The following is a 15056-nucleotide window of genomic DNA, read 5'->3' as shown; positions in this document are numbered from 1 at the left end:
CATCAGACCTTTCATTTTCACTTAAATCTTACTCTTTCACAGTGTTACTCAAAGGATCTGAGATTCTGCAAACCAAAGCATGGAAATAAAGTAGATGTTTCTAACAGGCGTAATAAACATTAAAACTTTAGTTTTGGGAAGTAGGAGCCCTTGGAAAGATGAGCTTCAAAATGGATCATTAACATGATAAGAAATAATTATTGTCATTAGGCTGCTTAACCCAAGAGAGAGCAATACAGAGAAGCAGTGTTTGCTGTGAGGAATTGCATGCAAGCTACCACCCAAGAACATTAAAAAGGAAAAGGATTTGTAAAGCTGTACACCCAGGTGATCACCTGCTGTAGTCTTTTACAGATTTCCAGCTGTTCTGGAGATGAGTGTTACATAGCAAACCAGACCTAGCAGAATTTGCAAAATGAGGTGTATCAGGCTTTAGATGCCACAAGGAGACAGAAAAATGTCATGGTTAGGGCTGTAATGCCATTTTGACTAGTATTTTCCTGCCTTGCCAGTTGAGTCCACAGCACACTGTTGAGCATGTGGCATAAATTGTTGTTCTCTCTGGTGCAACTAGTTGAGGATTTTCTATTCTGTAGGTACCCAGTTTGCAAAACTGTTGAGTTTTCACTATTTCAGCCCATGGAAACTTCTCAAACAGGATGTTCTGCAAAGTGGTTGAGGACAGTGAGAAAGAGCCACAGTGTCCCACGCTGTGCACATGGGTTTGATGGAAACTTCTGACACGGGCACCAATGTTCTCTCTCTTCCTTTCTGCAGACTGGCAGGGAAGCACATCCCCTCGCCCATGGGGTCGCTGCGTGGGTTGGTGTTTGTTCTTTCAAAGACCCAGGGGGTTAAAAGAGGTGCAGGGCTCTGAAAGGCACTGATTAGCAGCTGCCTGGCCATGTGTGTGTGGGCAGCTGGAGCGTGGCCAGCCGGCCGTGGGCGTTGCTGTGGGCACGGCTCCCGTGGCGCGAGCAGAGCGCTGGGAGCACCGGGAAGGCATTCAGTGGTGATGGGCACTTCTGGCGTGTTGGCTGTGCCCCAGCCTGCAGGAACTGCTCTGTCACTGACTTGCAGCTTCGCCAAACTTGCACAGACTCTTAGGGGAATAGTAGAAGGCCCATCCTCACTACAAAGATTGCTCAGCCCTTTGCCACAGTTTCTAATCTCAGTTTCAAAGCCAGCAGTAATTTAGGTTTCTGAGAGAATACAATATGAGAAAACTTGTATTTTTGTACAGCCTTGTCCTTTGGAAGTGTTGGGGTACAATAGCTGTACTTTTTACATGTGCCAGCAGTACAGGCAAACACACACAAACGGTTTTCACTGCAGCACACAGCATGGACAGCTTCAGTCAAGTTTGATCAACTTAAAAGCAAACAAAACAAAGCCTGACGATGAGAACTGGAGGGCGAACAGGAGTTCACGCTCTGAAATTGTGGCTGAAAGTCCCAAAGTCTAACAGAGCCTCTGGGAGGTGAAAATTCAAGCGGCCTTTAGGTGGCATCAGACCCTCGCGTTTGCTGCCTTTGTTCCCCGCAGTCGCAAAGCCGCTAACCAAGCGCTTTCAAAGAAGGTATTTTTGGTGTAGATTTTGTGGGCTTTATTCCAGTTCCAGTGCAGAGAGATGAAAGCAGACATCTGGCTGCCGGACTCATTTTTTATATTGATTCATTTCAAAATCCAGCAATGGAGCAGGCTTTGTCAGGGAGGCAGGGCTCCTCCTCTCTCCTCCATCCTTTTGCAACAAGCTAAAAATGTTGAAGTTTTTTTGCACTTTTTAACTCACTCCACTGAGCAAAATAATATCCGTATGTTCAATATTTTCCCTCTGTCAACCTTACCCACAGGCCAGAGACTTCTCAGTGTTTCTGGATGGTGGGGCAGAAGTCACAGGAGGCCCCAGTGGAAGACCACTGGTGCCAAAGGATCATCCTGCACCTTTCTGCCTCACCTGCTTCCATGTGATGAATTCCAGATGCATTTCCTTTCACAATTGCAGCAGTAGCTCAACACAACTGCATGTCTCTGGATACTGCTGGAGCTTTTGCAAATTTTCAATTTGCAAATGTTATTTGTAAAAACAAAACTTGTGCCCTGGGTTATCAGGATGATGAGTAGTTGAACTCTGTAAGGAACAGCTGAAATTCTGTTGGTGATGTGGTCCTGGGCATGGTCCTGGCCACTCCCAGCCGTGGCTGACATTACCAGCTGGTGCTGGATTTGACCTTTGGCATGTCAGCTGCTGGCTGCTCTCTGACCTCTCAGGCATGGCACTCATCCCTCTCCTCCCAAAGGTACAGAAAGTTCAAACATCGACTAAAGTGAGGTGCTTAACTTAATGGCCTGGCTTTTCTCAAAGGGCTGAGCACTTTGCCATGGCAGGGAGAGCTGCAGAAGAGCAAGTTGTGTAGCCCTTGGCTTGATGCAGTGAGAGCCAAATAATCCCTGAACTGCAGGGAAAAAAGCAGCCCCCAACTTCAGCATTTTGACCAGCTGTGCTTGAAGACCTTGCAGGGACTGAGTTTCTCAGTGAACATCCTATCAGCCCAGGCCTTTCCCTCTCCTCCATGCCCCCATGGGGATGGAAAAAGAAAGGTTGCTGCAGGTGGCTGATTTTCTGTGTCCAGGGTGTTGAGAACAACTAACTGACCCTTAATAAACATGCCATGTTGGAGGTCTCTGAGTGTTAATGGCAGTGTGGGGACCTGCCTTGGCATGTCTCACAAGCTGGCACTTGGCTGATGTGTACCCAGGCAGCTGCTGAGCTGGGGCCTCAGAGGTGCTCCAGAGGACCAAAGCCACCTCATCTCCTGAGTTGTACCTTTGCTGGGTGCCAAAAAGGACCTACAGAAATCTCTGAACACACTGCAGCAGCTGCAGTTTATACACAGTGCTTTGCTCTTGGATGCTGGACACTTTCAGCCCCAATCCTTCTTTAGATGGACGGACAAGACAGAAGTTGGCTATTAAATCCACTCGGCAGAAGGGGAATGTGGGACAATAACTCCCTTCCCCAAACAGGAACTACCAATTTCTTATTCCAGTGAGTATAAGCATCCTCCCCTTTCTAGCAGGCAGAGGCACAGTGTTTTCAATACTTACTCTTTCCATCTGGCTAGACAGCTCTCTCAAACACCAATACCTATAATTACATATATTATGTATATTTGTATATACATATTACACATGCTAATTATATCTACAGAGGCATTAAAATGTTTACCCTGCTTGACTTCAGTTTTATTTTCAAGTTGGCAACATCCAACCAACCTTAGGAATATGCTGTATAAATAATGAGAATTTATTTAGATTTATTCAACAGTGTTTACGACTAATAAGTAACCACATCCATTCAAGTCCTGATCTCCTGGCTGGAATGTCACCTACATGTGATCATTCACCTTCAGCTGGAGCAGCTGGTTCTTCCTGGATTTATTTAATGGGGCCAACTTCACAAATGACCTGGAAGAGGTGCATTGGGCAGAATTTTCTCTGCCACTGTCTATCTAATGGGAGAATATTTGGTATTGGAGTAGTTTTCTTATAACCAGATGTTTTGGGCTGTCTTACTCCACTTGGCTTGATTTCTACCTTTCCAGTTGCTTTATGGTTCTAGAGATGCCCCAAATGCCCTCTCGGGGTGAGGGTGAAGGCGCTGTGTCAGTGTTACCCATTCCCTCCTGCCAGCACCAGGATGTCTGGGGTACCAGCTGCTCACTGGGGCTACTGGGCCTCTTATGGATATCTCAAGAAATGACAGTGTCCTGTCCCTTCATTGAAAATGAGCTTTGTGCAAATGAGGGGTGGCAAGGGAGTTGGGCTGGAAGATCCTCATGGGTCCCTTCCAACTCACGCTGTTCAAGAACTCTGATGGTTTTCTTACACCGGACATTTTAAGTTCGAAAGCAAAGTACACGTTGCTTTTGCTTTCAGTCTCTTCCTCCAGTTTAAACCTCATGAGTGCTGCTGTGAACATGGTGACGATGCTGCACAGGGAGCAGTTTGGCTGGAGAAACCTCTCCCTCTGTGAAAATAATCTCATCTGAGAGGTTATTTTCAGCCTGTGGAGGATTCATGTGAGCTGGTCAAAGGCTCCCCTGGGGGCTTCCCAACAGCACCTCCAGCCTCCCTGAACCCCACTTTAGCATGGCACAGCTCACTGAGACTCATTGTGTGCTGCCAATGCCTTTTCAGGTGGGTTTTGTGAAACCACGTGCATTTCATCAACCTGTAAGATCAGGATTCAGCCTTTGCTCCCAATGCACACCCAGTGCTGCCCCTAAAGCAGAGGAGGGCTGCTGCCCCTGCCTAGTCCTGCTCTCATTTAGATCTTACCAAGGCTGTCAATACCACTGATTTACTGGACACTTGGAAAAAGCATGTTTGCTTTGAGAAATCAGTATGATGAGAAAACCAAAGTGGTGAGTGGGAACACAGTGCCGGGCTCCCTCAGCATCTGTACAAGTGCCTTCTGCTCCACACACGACACAGTACCTGCCTCTCCAGAGCCCTGGACATCCCACAGAGGGCACAAAAGCAATGCAGGATCCCCGTGCAGCGCCAAGGGCGCCGAGCCCATGGCAGGCACGGGCTCACACAGTGTCATCTCCATGGGTCAGTGCATTCAGTGGCTCTTTGCAGCAGCAAGGTCACGAAATGCACTGGTGTTTTAACATGAAATTGTGATCTTGAGCATCTTTAGTGCTTTGATTTGTTCCTAATGAAATGAGGAGATTCTCTGAGAGGCAGCTCCAAGCACTTCTCCTACTTGGCTGGGTGGGGAACTGATGCTCCTCACTGAGAGATCTCTGTGCCCAAATAGGGGCTTGAAGGCAAAGCTGCAAATTACCCCTGTGGGATAATCCCAGCTTTGGCAGTTTTTGAGAGAGAAAAAGTGGTTCTTACCATAAATAAATAACTTTGTACAGAAGTCTGAGATCTGCAATAGAGCTGTCAAGGGTGACAGAGACTCGTCCACTCTGCAATTCCCACCTGGGCACCGTCCATGCTGACCCTCCAGCATGTGTGGTGCAGCCCTGGACACCCCCAGCTGCAGCGGGATGGCTGGAGAAGGGTCAGAGCAGCAGCTGCTGTGCCCAGCTCCCATCACTGTCACTTCTTGGCTGTTATGGACTCCAAAGCCAAAGTTAAGCTGCCGTAGGAGCAGTGCTGGGCACACCGCCCTTCTTCCTGAGCTGGTCTGGGGCACAAGCAGGCAGAAGAAGCCAGAACCAACCTGGTTTTAGGCAGGCTCTAAAAGGACAAATTCTTCAAGTCCCTGGGTCAGCAACAAGCTTTTTCCCTGCCAGATGAACCACAAAGGCAGCTCTGCCTGCCCTAATGCCTAAGTCTCCGTAGCCCACAAGTGTCTTACTATTTGGAAAATTCAGACTAAAAGGGGCATATTCCCATAAGAAGAAAAGGTCTGGCATGCAGGAAGCATTCCCCAGCGTCAGCCTGTGCCCAGCATATGGATTAAATAGCTTTTGATGCACAAAGCAGACAGGCTCTTTGAGCAACACAAGTGCACGTGTGCAAGTACCATTTTTGGCAGCTGCCTCTAATTTGATAGATGCAGTTACTAATTGATTTTAGGATTTAGACAACATGATTCCTCCAATCCTAAAGGAATGACAGCACCTCTTAGCTCCTGTGTTAACCAAAATGCTGTGGCCAGGGGCTGGGATGGCTATTTCCATGCTCCAGCTCCAGTGGCAGGAAGGATGCTCCCCCCTGCCAGCCAGTGGCTGTTGGAGAGCCAGGTAGTGATGGCCAGTGCTGCACTTGGGGCAACAGGGATAATGTCAAGTTACTGATGGCTCCCTTCCTCCCATTACTCCCCTGTTGGTGCAGTGTCTGCTTGCTGTCTCTGTGAGTTACCTTACCAGTCTCATTAATGCTATGTGCCACTCCATCCATCTGCAGCTGTCAGTGCATTTAACATGGCAAAGGAGAAAAGGAGCTTGTTTAAAACATCACCTAGGCAGAGAGGTGAAGGGCCCCTGGGCTGGGAGCATAGTGAACAGGAGCTGCTCCAACAGCACTGCCACACCTCTGCCCATTCCTGCCTTCAGCCCAACACTTGGGAAGCAACACCAAGGTACAGCTTGCCACCGGCCATGGCTCACCTGCACTGTCCCTGCAAACAAGACAGAAGTCACTAGAAGTGAGGATGTGCAGTGAGTTACCAGCAGCTCCCGGGCAGCCGATGAGCAGGCGAGGTTTGCTGTTGCATCACCTGCTCCAAAACATGCTCAGGGCCACTGCTGCACAGGAACAGGACCTGCCCCCAAACCTGCCCACTGATGGATGCTCCCGAACACGCCAGGGAGAAACATGTACTGTGGGTGCTGTGCAGCCCTCTGCCATTGCCAGCATAGAGACTGGTATGGTGGAGCTTTGGAGGAAGCCAGGAAACATCTCATGCCCTCCTGCCAAGGATACAGCTCTGCACAGGCAGTGGAGCCACATTCTGGAGACCCCCTGACCCCCTGGGCTGAGCACTTGGCCAGGACTCTCCAGCCAGCCCATGCTACTGTGCCAGGGGCTGACAGACCTGGACTCCTCTTCCCTCTCTGGGTGGGATAAAAGCCACCCACCCTATTGTTCACAGCCATCCTCTCAAAGTTTATAAATAAACCCCATTTCCCTGCTGTCTTTGTGCTTTTCCATTTTGACGCACCCTTGATTTCCTCCTATTCCAGAGGCCGTCAAACAAACAGCTCCTTTTTTTGTTGTTGGTTTGCTTCCTCCGGGCCGTGTCTGAGCAGGCGCCGGTGGCGGTGCCTGTGCCTGGGCGCACGTCAGGTGCCAGGTGCCAGGATGCCGAGCGCAGGGACGGGGTTATCTGACAGTTTCCCGTAAATCACCCCATTTTGTAGGTGTGGGTGTTAATGTGCAACTTGGTGACGAAGCAGCTGGTTTTATTGCATCTGCAGAATGTTAGCAATGGGATGCTGAGAAGTCCGGGGATGGGATGTGGGAGCCTGGTGTTGTCCCAAACAATTCTTCCCTCTACAGGGTGAGGCAGAGCAAGCTCAGGCTCCTGCAAATCCAAGCATGAAGTGGGTGATCCACAGGATTCACTGCTGCCCAGACAGGATCACACCTCCACTGTCCTAAAAATACTGGGGTGTTCAAAACAAGGTGATTCCCCAATTAATTTTAATGGTGACACTTAATTTCTAAGCATTTTAAAGCTCACTTCTTGCTGGCGATTTGCAGCTCTTTAACAGCAATTCTGATGAACAGCATATTTTGGGTAAATATTTAAGGAAGACTAAAACTCACCCATGATATATGTAACTGCCCTTCTCTCTGTAGCAATATTGGGAATTGCTCATGTAATACATGGCTGTATTAGACGTGGTCATAAACGCAGGTCTGTGCCCTGGGCCAGCACAAGGAAGGGCGTGTTTTGCTTTTTCAGCACTTGCATTGCAAGGGCAGGCTAATTTTTAACTCCTTCTAATATTCATAACATCTGGGTGAAATCTGTCCACTGACCTGGGGTACAAGGAGAGCTGGGGAGGGCAGGGATGCAGAGTGAGATGTGGGTATGAATGAAGCTTTCCCTTTTTTGTTCCTTTTTTTGATTACTTCTGCTGAAACCAATCTCCTGAGAAACTCTGAGGGCTAGCATAGGTGTTATGACAACCCTTCTGCCTCCTAAGTTAAAAAACCTGTTCGGTTTTTGATATCCAGCTGGGTCATTCCCGAGCAGGAGCGAAGTTGCTATCTCTGCTATATGTGCTCACGCTACTAAGGTTAAAAAATAGGAGAGAGAGAAATCTTAAAATATCTTGATGCCTGAAGAAGAAATTCAGGAAGAAGAAAAGAAAAGCCAGGAAAAGGGATGTGCTGAGCTGTAACAACACGTGGGCAGCCCCTGTGCTGGCACGTGGCAGCCCAACCCTGGTGACGTTGTGGGTACTCACGGTTTCACCCCAGCTTGCTGCAGTGCAAGCGGGTGTCTCCAGTTGTTTGACATTTCCCTTCCTCCTCCCGAAGGCCGAGACGTCTGTCTCTCCCTATCCCGCCCATGTCTGGAGCCACCAGCTCCAAAGGGGAGCAGAATCAGACGGCGGAGTTTCCCCGCTCCGCTGCCTTTGTGCGCAAACCGGGTTTATCTGTATTGTTTGACCAGCGCCAGCAAATTACACCCTGCCTCATGCGTCGTTAGGGAGAGGCAATTAAATACCAACCCAACGAGTATTGCGGCCAGCGTGACTGGGGAGAAACAGCTGCAATCTGCATGGCAGCTGGGAGAGACGGGTGGAAAACATGAACCTTTTTGTTTATGTCTTTGCTCTACCCTCTGCCGTGTCTGGCTGCCCGGCTGGGTGAAACCTGCGTGGGGCAGGGATTGGCAGGAAGCGGGCAGGGATTGGCAAGAAGCAGGCAGGGATTATGCCTGGATCCAGTGAGTTTGCACTGGTTTGACTTCAGCCCAAGTGGCTGGCAGTGCCCATCCTGTGTGGTGCTGGCTCGGGTCACCAGAGGTCACAGGACTTTGCTTTTGCCCTGCAGAGCTTTTCTCCAGCTGCTTTCCAGCTGTTGCCGCCCTGTGGGTTGTTCTTGCAGGCACATCCTGTACATCCCTCTAGGATTTAGTGCTCCAGCTCAGTTTCCCATCAAATCAACCCGGTTTTTCTATGGCATCTTCTTCAGTGTCCTTGTGCCCAAGCTCCTGACACTGACCTTGTGTCACTGCCACCCCACCAGCAGTTCCCTGTGCTGTCCCCAGGTGAGATTTGCTGTCCCCATCCTGTTTCACCTGCCATGATCAACAGCACATTCACATCTTCATCCGTCAGCCTCCAACACTGAATCACCCCAAGTGTTTTGTAGACCACGAATCCTGTTGCTAATCCTGGGCACCCTAATGAATCATTTTTTCTCCCCAGATGCTGTGAGCACTCTAAGGGATGGAGCCATTTTGCTGTGGCCTGGAGTGTTTTCTCAGTGTTACACAAATAAACAGGGGTAGATTTGAACCAGGATCTCTGGAATCAACTTCCTGCAAGCGCTGAGAGAATTTTTGGGTAGATTTAGAGGGCTACCTTTGCAAACAGCATCTTTTAAGAACCCCTGAAGTGATGTTCATGGTGAAGTGCTCTGGCACCTGGAGCAGGCGATGAGGAAATCATCATTGGAGTCTTGTCAGAGCCAAGGATTTAAGGTGGCTCTGTGGATCATCTGCCACCAAATTCAACCATCTGAAGTGTAGAGCAGATAATTTGTGCTGCTCCCTGTCACCAGCTTTCTGAGAGCCAGCAGTCCCAGGTTTGAGAGGGTTTTGTGAGCCCTGAACAATGGGTGCCCAGGGGGTTCCCAGGAAGGGGAATACCCATGGCAGGGCAGCACATCAGTAACATGGAACAATCGTGTTCCTGCCAAAGCCATTGCCCACAATCAGCTGCTGATTTAACCAAGGGTGTTCTGCCAGGCTGGCCCTATCAGGAACCCACAGTCACTCTGTCCTGCCCTGCAAATTGGTTTGGGGCATTTTATGTGGTTTTATTCTGCAAGCTGTTTACTCTTTGGGGGATCCTACAGAATCTAGGCCCTGGAGGAAACAACAGTCACAGGCCTGAAGAGGAAGGGCACAGGGTTAAAAGTGCAATGGACGGGTCACACTGATTATTCTCTTTACAGCCAGAGATGTTTCTAGGCCAGGCAGTGCAACAGATCAAATCTCTTCTTTGAGACAGGTATCTGACAGCACTGTGAGAGTCGTCATCAGTGGAACCAGAGCAGGTGAGGATTAGTAAATGAACTGCAAAGTGAGTAACACACTGGCCAAGGGGAGCAGAAGGGCTGGGGAGGTCACCCCCACTCAGCAGAGCCAGGACCTGCACAAAAGAAGAGTCAGGACCAGCAGCAGTGGGGTTTTGCTGTGACCTGATTGACATAAGGTGCAGGGATCCCAGCCCACTGGAAGCCATCCATGTGGGATTGCTGTGGGCAGCAAACCAGGGGCTGGGATGCCAAGACTTGCCCCTGGTGCTGGTGCAATGACCAACCAGGGTGAAGACAGAGGATGCCAAGCAGGATCAGCCTGGAAGGATGCACAATCCTTCTCCTTAGTTACAATGAGAGGGGGCAGAGGAAGATGAAGCTGTAGGGAAATACTGGGGAGAGAAAATAGCTTTTAAACCGCAGATATTGTTGGCACATGAACAAATGGGTATTAACTGGTGGGGGCTGCCCAGAGACTGGGAAATTTGTGAAGGGGATTATATGACGTGGCTGCTGAGAATAGTTGGACTAAATGACCCAGCCGATCCCCTCTGGTTTCGCCCTCCCCTTATGGCAGCAGGTGCTTGGAGTAGCAGCAGGGCTGGTCTATTTCTATTTGAGTATTAGGATGTCAAGCAAGTAAAAATGAGCAAAACTGTATCCAAACACTGCTGTGCTTCTTCTTTTCTTGGGATGCACCAGGAAACCCTCCTGCATCAGCTTCAGGGTCAAAACCTGCCTGCCAGTGGCCTGCAGAGGCACAGTGAGCTGTATTGGAGGGAGATGCTTGTAAGAAATTAAGGAAATCATTAGGCAACAGCAATTACAAGACTCACAAGTTGTCTCTCGATGCATCACTCCCACACTGAACCAGCAGAGCTGCTGGCTGGTGCCACTGGATGCTCCCAAGGTTCCTCCCAAAGCAGAGCTCCTCCTGGGAAGCACTGTCCTCTCCAGGCTATACGCTCCCTTGCCCAGCTCATGTCAATCATTGTGGCACCACAGCCAGGGGCTGCTTTCCCCTGCCCGCTGTGGTGTGGCATGAGGGCCAAGAGCAGCATCCTTGTTTCCCCCAGCCTCCAAACCAGCCCCAGTAGCCTTTGCCCTGCAGGTTCCTGCAGTCTTTCCCTGGGCACTGACCCCTTCTTCTGCCTGCAGGTGAGCAGTAACTCCAGGTCTGAGCATGACCTCTTTAGTCCACAATATTTTTTCTAAAATTTAACAGATTTTTAAAATGAAACCTTTATTTTATATTAAGTCTTTTATTTGGAATATCCAGCATTTTTCCCTTCCTTTGAAAAGAAGAATGTAATTTTTCGCTATTATTTATTTGCTGCCATTGCTGGAGTCAAATGTCAGCTGTGCCCTGATGGATTTCCCCACCTTAACGCCAGCCCCAGCTACTGCAAGCCCAAGTTAGCCATGAAATCCAAGGAAACTAATTTTACTGTGCAAATTTGAGGATCTCCTCTCTGTAGAAACTGTCCAATAAATCCAAGTAGAGAAAGCTTTGGCAAAGCAGAAATAAGATATTGCTGAAGGGACAGTCTGGGGAGGGCAAAACTGAGCCCCTGCCCCTCCAAAACCCTGGGTATCATTTGTGCATGCTCCATCCTGGGGGGGGGAGTGTCTGGAAACCTCCCAGGACACTTCTCCTCATAAAGCTGCTGCCTTTCTTTTCCTCTAGGCTTTATCTTCTGCAGCCACTTTGCCAAGACACAAGGCCTGAGGGCATGAAAGGGAAAAATGAGGCACCTGAGCAGGTACAATTTGTGCACAGCCCCAGAGATGCCTGGTTTTATAGCTGCCACCACCTGAGGAAGGCCATCCTGAGCTAATGCATCAAAACACAGGGGGACTGGGAGGTTTTGTGCTATGACATCAATTAAAAGGCCAGCTGAGTGGAGGGACACAAGGCATTCAAAAGTGAGAAGAGGTTTAAACTACTGTCCATTGGGAGGTGTGGGATCCTCCTTCTCTGCTCTTCCCACAGTGCATCCTGCTGGGCTTGTCCTAATGGCTCCTCAGCCCCAGCCCAGAAAGCACAAATCCCAGAAATGTGCTGGATGTCGCTGTGTTGGATGCCACATTACTGAGTTTAACATAAAAACCCAAAGCCAAAGCATGCAAAATTGCACACTGAGACTATTACAAGATCCTCCTGCCTGGAGCAATGTCAAATGACCTTCTCTTGGTCTGCCAGCCCAGCCCAGACTCAAGGATTAATTGGTGTATTCCTAGGAGTGGTATAAAATTTTCTGTTGAACAGACGGAGAACTAGATCCTCCACTTGGCTCTTCTCACCAGGGGAGACACTCTTGGACCTTTTGCCACATCCATCCTCCCACCTGCCTTGGCAGATCTCATCCACTCCTTACAGAGCCACCCAGACCCACCAGGAATATTCAGCATTTAATCCACCCACCATGAGATGTGCCTTTTATCTGCTGGCACAAGGCAATTTCAGACCATATGTGTGCTTTCCCTTAAGGGTGGGCAAGAAAAATTCTTTATTATTTTTATATCAGAACTGTGTGGCAAATACTGTGAAAGGCCACGTGAACAGCAGAGAACTAGTAGGAGCTGAGAAGAGCTCCTGCCAGCTCCCAGCCTCTGAGACAGAAAACCTACTATTACAAAGATGGAGAGTGGGGAGGGCAATTAGGAGGCTGGAAGTAAAAAAAAGCTTATTGTAAAAGCAGAGCTCATAGCTCAGGTTTGCCTGATGAATGCTGAGATCAGGAGATCAGGGAGCACCACACAGGTAGCTTGTAAGGAGGGATTTCAGAGGAAATTAAGTAGAAGCTTTAGAGGTACTCGCAGGATGAAACTGTAAATAACAGCATCATAAATGGATCTGAGATAAGCAGTATGGCTGGGCAAGGCAGGAGCAGGCGAGAGGGACCATCGCCACTATTTGTAGCTTAGTTATTTCTAGCACACACCAAAAGAGAGCATCAAGGACAGATCACAGAGGCAATGCAGCAGCGTGGGCAGCCAGAGACACCCAGCAAAACCATGGAGCTTCCTGAGCCCCAGAAAAGGATCAGGATTACTCAAGGGCCTGAGGACCCACCTTATGCATGAGAACTGCTGGAGCAGGCACTTGAAACCCTGACAAGGGCCTTTCTCCTGGGGCACCTCTAAGTTATCCTGATCTCTTGTTTAATTAAGGGAGCAGTTGGAGAAGTGAAAGGCCATTGTAATGATGGCTTCATAAGAGGGCTGGATGCAGCCCCCCACTCCAGGTCTGGCCAAGTGAGAGCCAGGCCCTGACAGCATCCCTAAGGAGACTGAGCCCTTGGCTGCAAACATCTACCAGCCCCACAGAAGGATGTGTGGCCCTGCTGTAAATCACAGTCCCATGTCATGCCTTGGGACAAGTGACAACAGGCAGCAATAGCAGGTGGCAGCCGGGGCCTGGCAGGACAGCCTGGAGCCAGTGCTCCAGGGAGAGCTACATGTATTAATTATTGACTAGTGAAAGAAGAAATACGAGATTTCACTGACCTCTGTGTATCTCTCTGTGCAGGCTGATTTCTGCACCCCAATTAAATCATGCCTGGGCGAGGAGAGGGGCAATACCTGCGCTCGCCATTGGGCTGGGGCACTTGGCTGACTACAAGGAATAATGCCAGTAACACTAAAAACTTCCTGGGTCCAACGGAAAAATCAAGATTTTGGGAGTTACCCAGGTTCCATCAGAGATCTGCTTCCCCTCCAGGGTACAGCTGCACCAGACCAGCTCTAGCCCATCACCACCACAACAACTGTGTCCATTAAAAAAAGAAAAGCAAAACAGATATGTGATAGCCTCCAAACAATTTTTCAATATCTGTATATCACTCTTGTGCAGCGAGAAATACATGCCCTTGGCAGACAGGCAGCACAACTATCACTTGGAAAATCAGTTAGTCCTTCCAAATGGGCTGCAGCAGACTTTTAAGGCAGGTGAAATTTTATAAAAGGATTACACTGGGATTAGCCTGAAAGGAGAGAGAGCAGGTGCTTCCAGGAGCCTTTGCAGACCGAAACCTAGGGTTGTGCTGGCCCCCACCCTTTAAAACCCTCTCTGAACCCTGCCAGGTCTGTCCAGGGGATGATTTACACTGGTGCTGCCACTGGAACAAACTGAATGGATAACACCTGCGATGTGGGGAAACAGCTGCTGTGTGTGATACCACCAGAACAAGGTCAGAATACACCCACCAAAGAGGACTTACCATGTGTGCTCAGAGCAGTAGCTCTGTTTTCCTCTCTTCAGCCCAACATGGGCGCCACGCACACACACGAGATGATTCCCATGGCAGAGGGGAAGGGATGCTCACTCTCTACCCCAGGGTTTTCTCATGGCACCTCACCTGGCAGCTTTGCACCTAAACTCACACCTTGCTGTGTTACGCAGCACTGCAAAATAAAGCACTCCAGCAACCTTACCTCTTATCTAGCCCAATCCCCAAATGATGATGTGGATTTATCAACATCAGTGTGGGCACCCAACCTCTGCACCCCTGGGCCATGCCATCCTTGCTGTGCCACGCTGTACTGAGGGCAGCCTGCAGCCACAGGCTGCTGATAAAAGGTCCAGGGATCTCCCACGTGGTGAGTACTGCTTTGGCCACGTGCCTGGAAGCTGGGGCCGTGCTGACAGTGTGGGCGGTGGGGCTGAGCCAGTGCTCACCCCATCTCACCCCATCTCCCATTTCCATGGGCCCATAGAGCTGCACTCAGGTCTTCCACTTTTGTTGGAGAAGCAGCTACCCCACTGCCTTGCAGAGAAAAAATCGACAGTGAGACTTCAGGATGAGCTCAAAGGTTGAACAAAGTACAAGAGAAAAGAAATGAAGAGAGTATGCCCTTAACTGGCTGTATTTAGAAGGCTGCAGTGGATGAGGGTGCTGGACCATGGCTGCTGGATGTGCAGAGCTGGCAACACTGCAAAACTTCTTCCCTTATCACTCCTTCTGTGTTGCCTCTGATTCTGTGTGCTTTCCACTGCCCACCCTTCTTTATTGTACCCCACAGCCCACAAGCCCTAAAGCCTCCATTCCTCTTGAGCCAGTTCCCTTGAAATGCCTGCCCTTGGACCATTGCCTTGGGAATACTTTTCTCTGTGGAAGTGCCTTTAAAGAGAAATTATCCTGGAACTAAGCTAGAAGGGAAAGGAATCAAAATTATGATTATTGTGGCTTCAAACCTGGGATATCACACTGGGAAAAGCAGTACCTGCTACTGATGGCTGAATCAGCACCAATTCATACAAAGCATTGCAAAAATCCCTAGAGAAGTGTTGTGCAGGTGCACAAGGA

The sequence above is a fragment of the Corvus cornix genome, chromosome 6, assembly GCF_000738735.6.
Source record: "Corvus cornix cornix isolate S_Up_H32 chromosome 6, ASM73873v5, whole genome shotgun sequence".
Classification (NCBI taxonomy): Eukaryota; Metazoa; Chordata; class Aves; order Passeriformes; family Corvidae; genus Corvus; species Corvus cornix.
The sequence above is the reverse complement of the archived record's forward strand: the minus strand, read 5'-3'. Positions refer to the sequence as shown.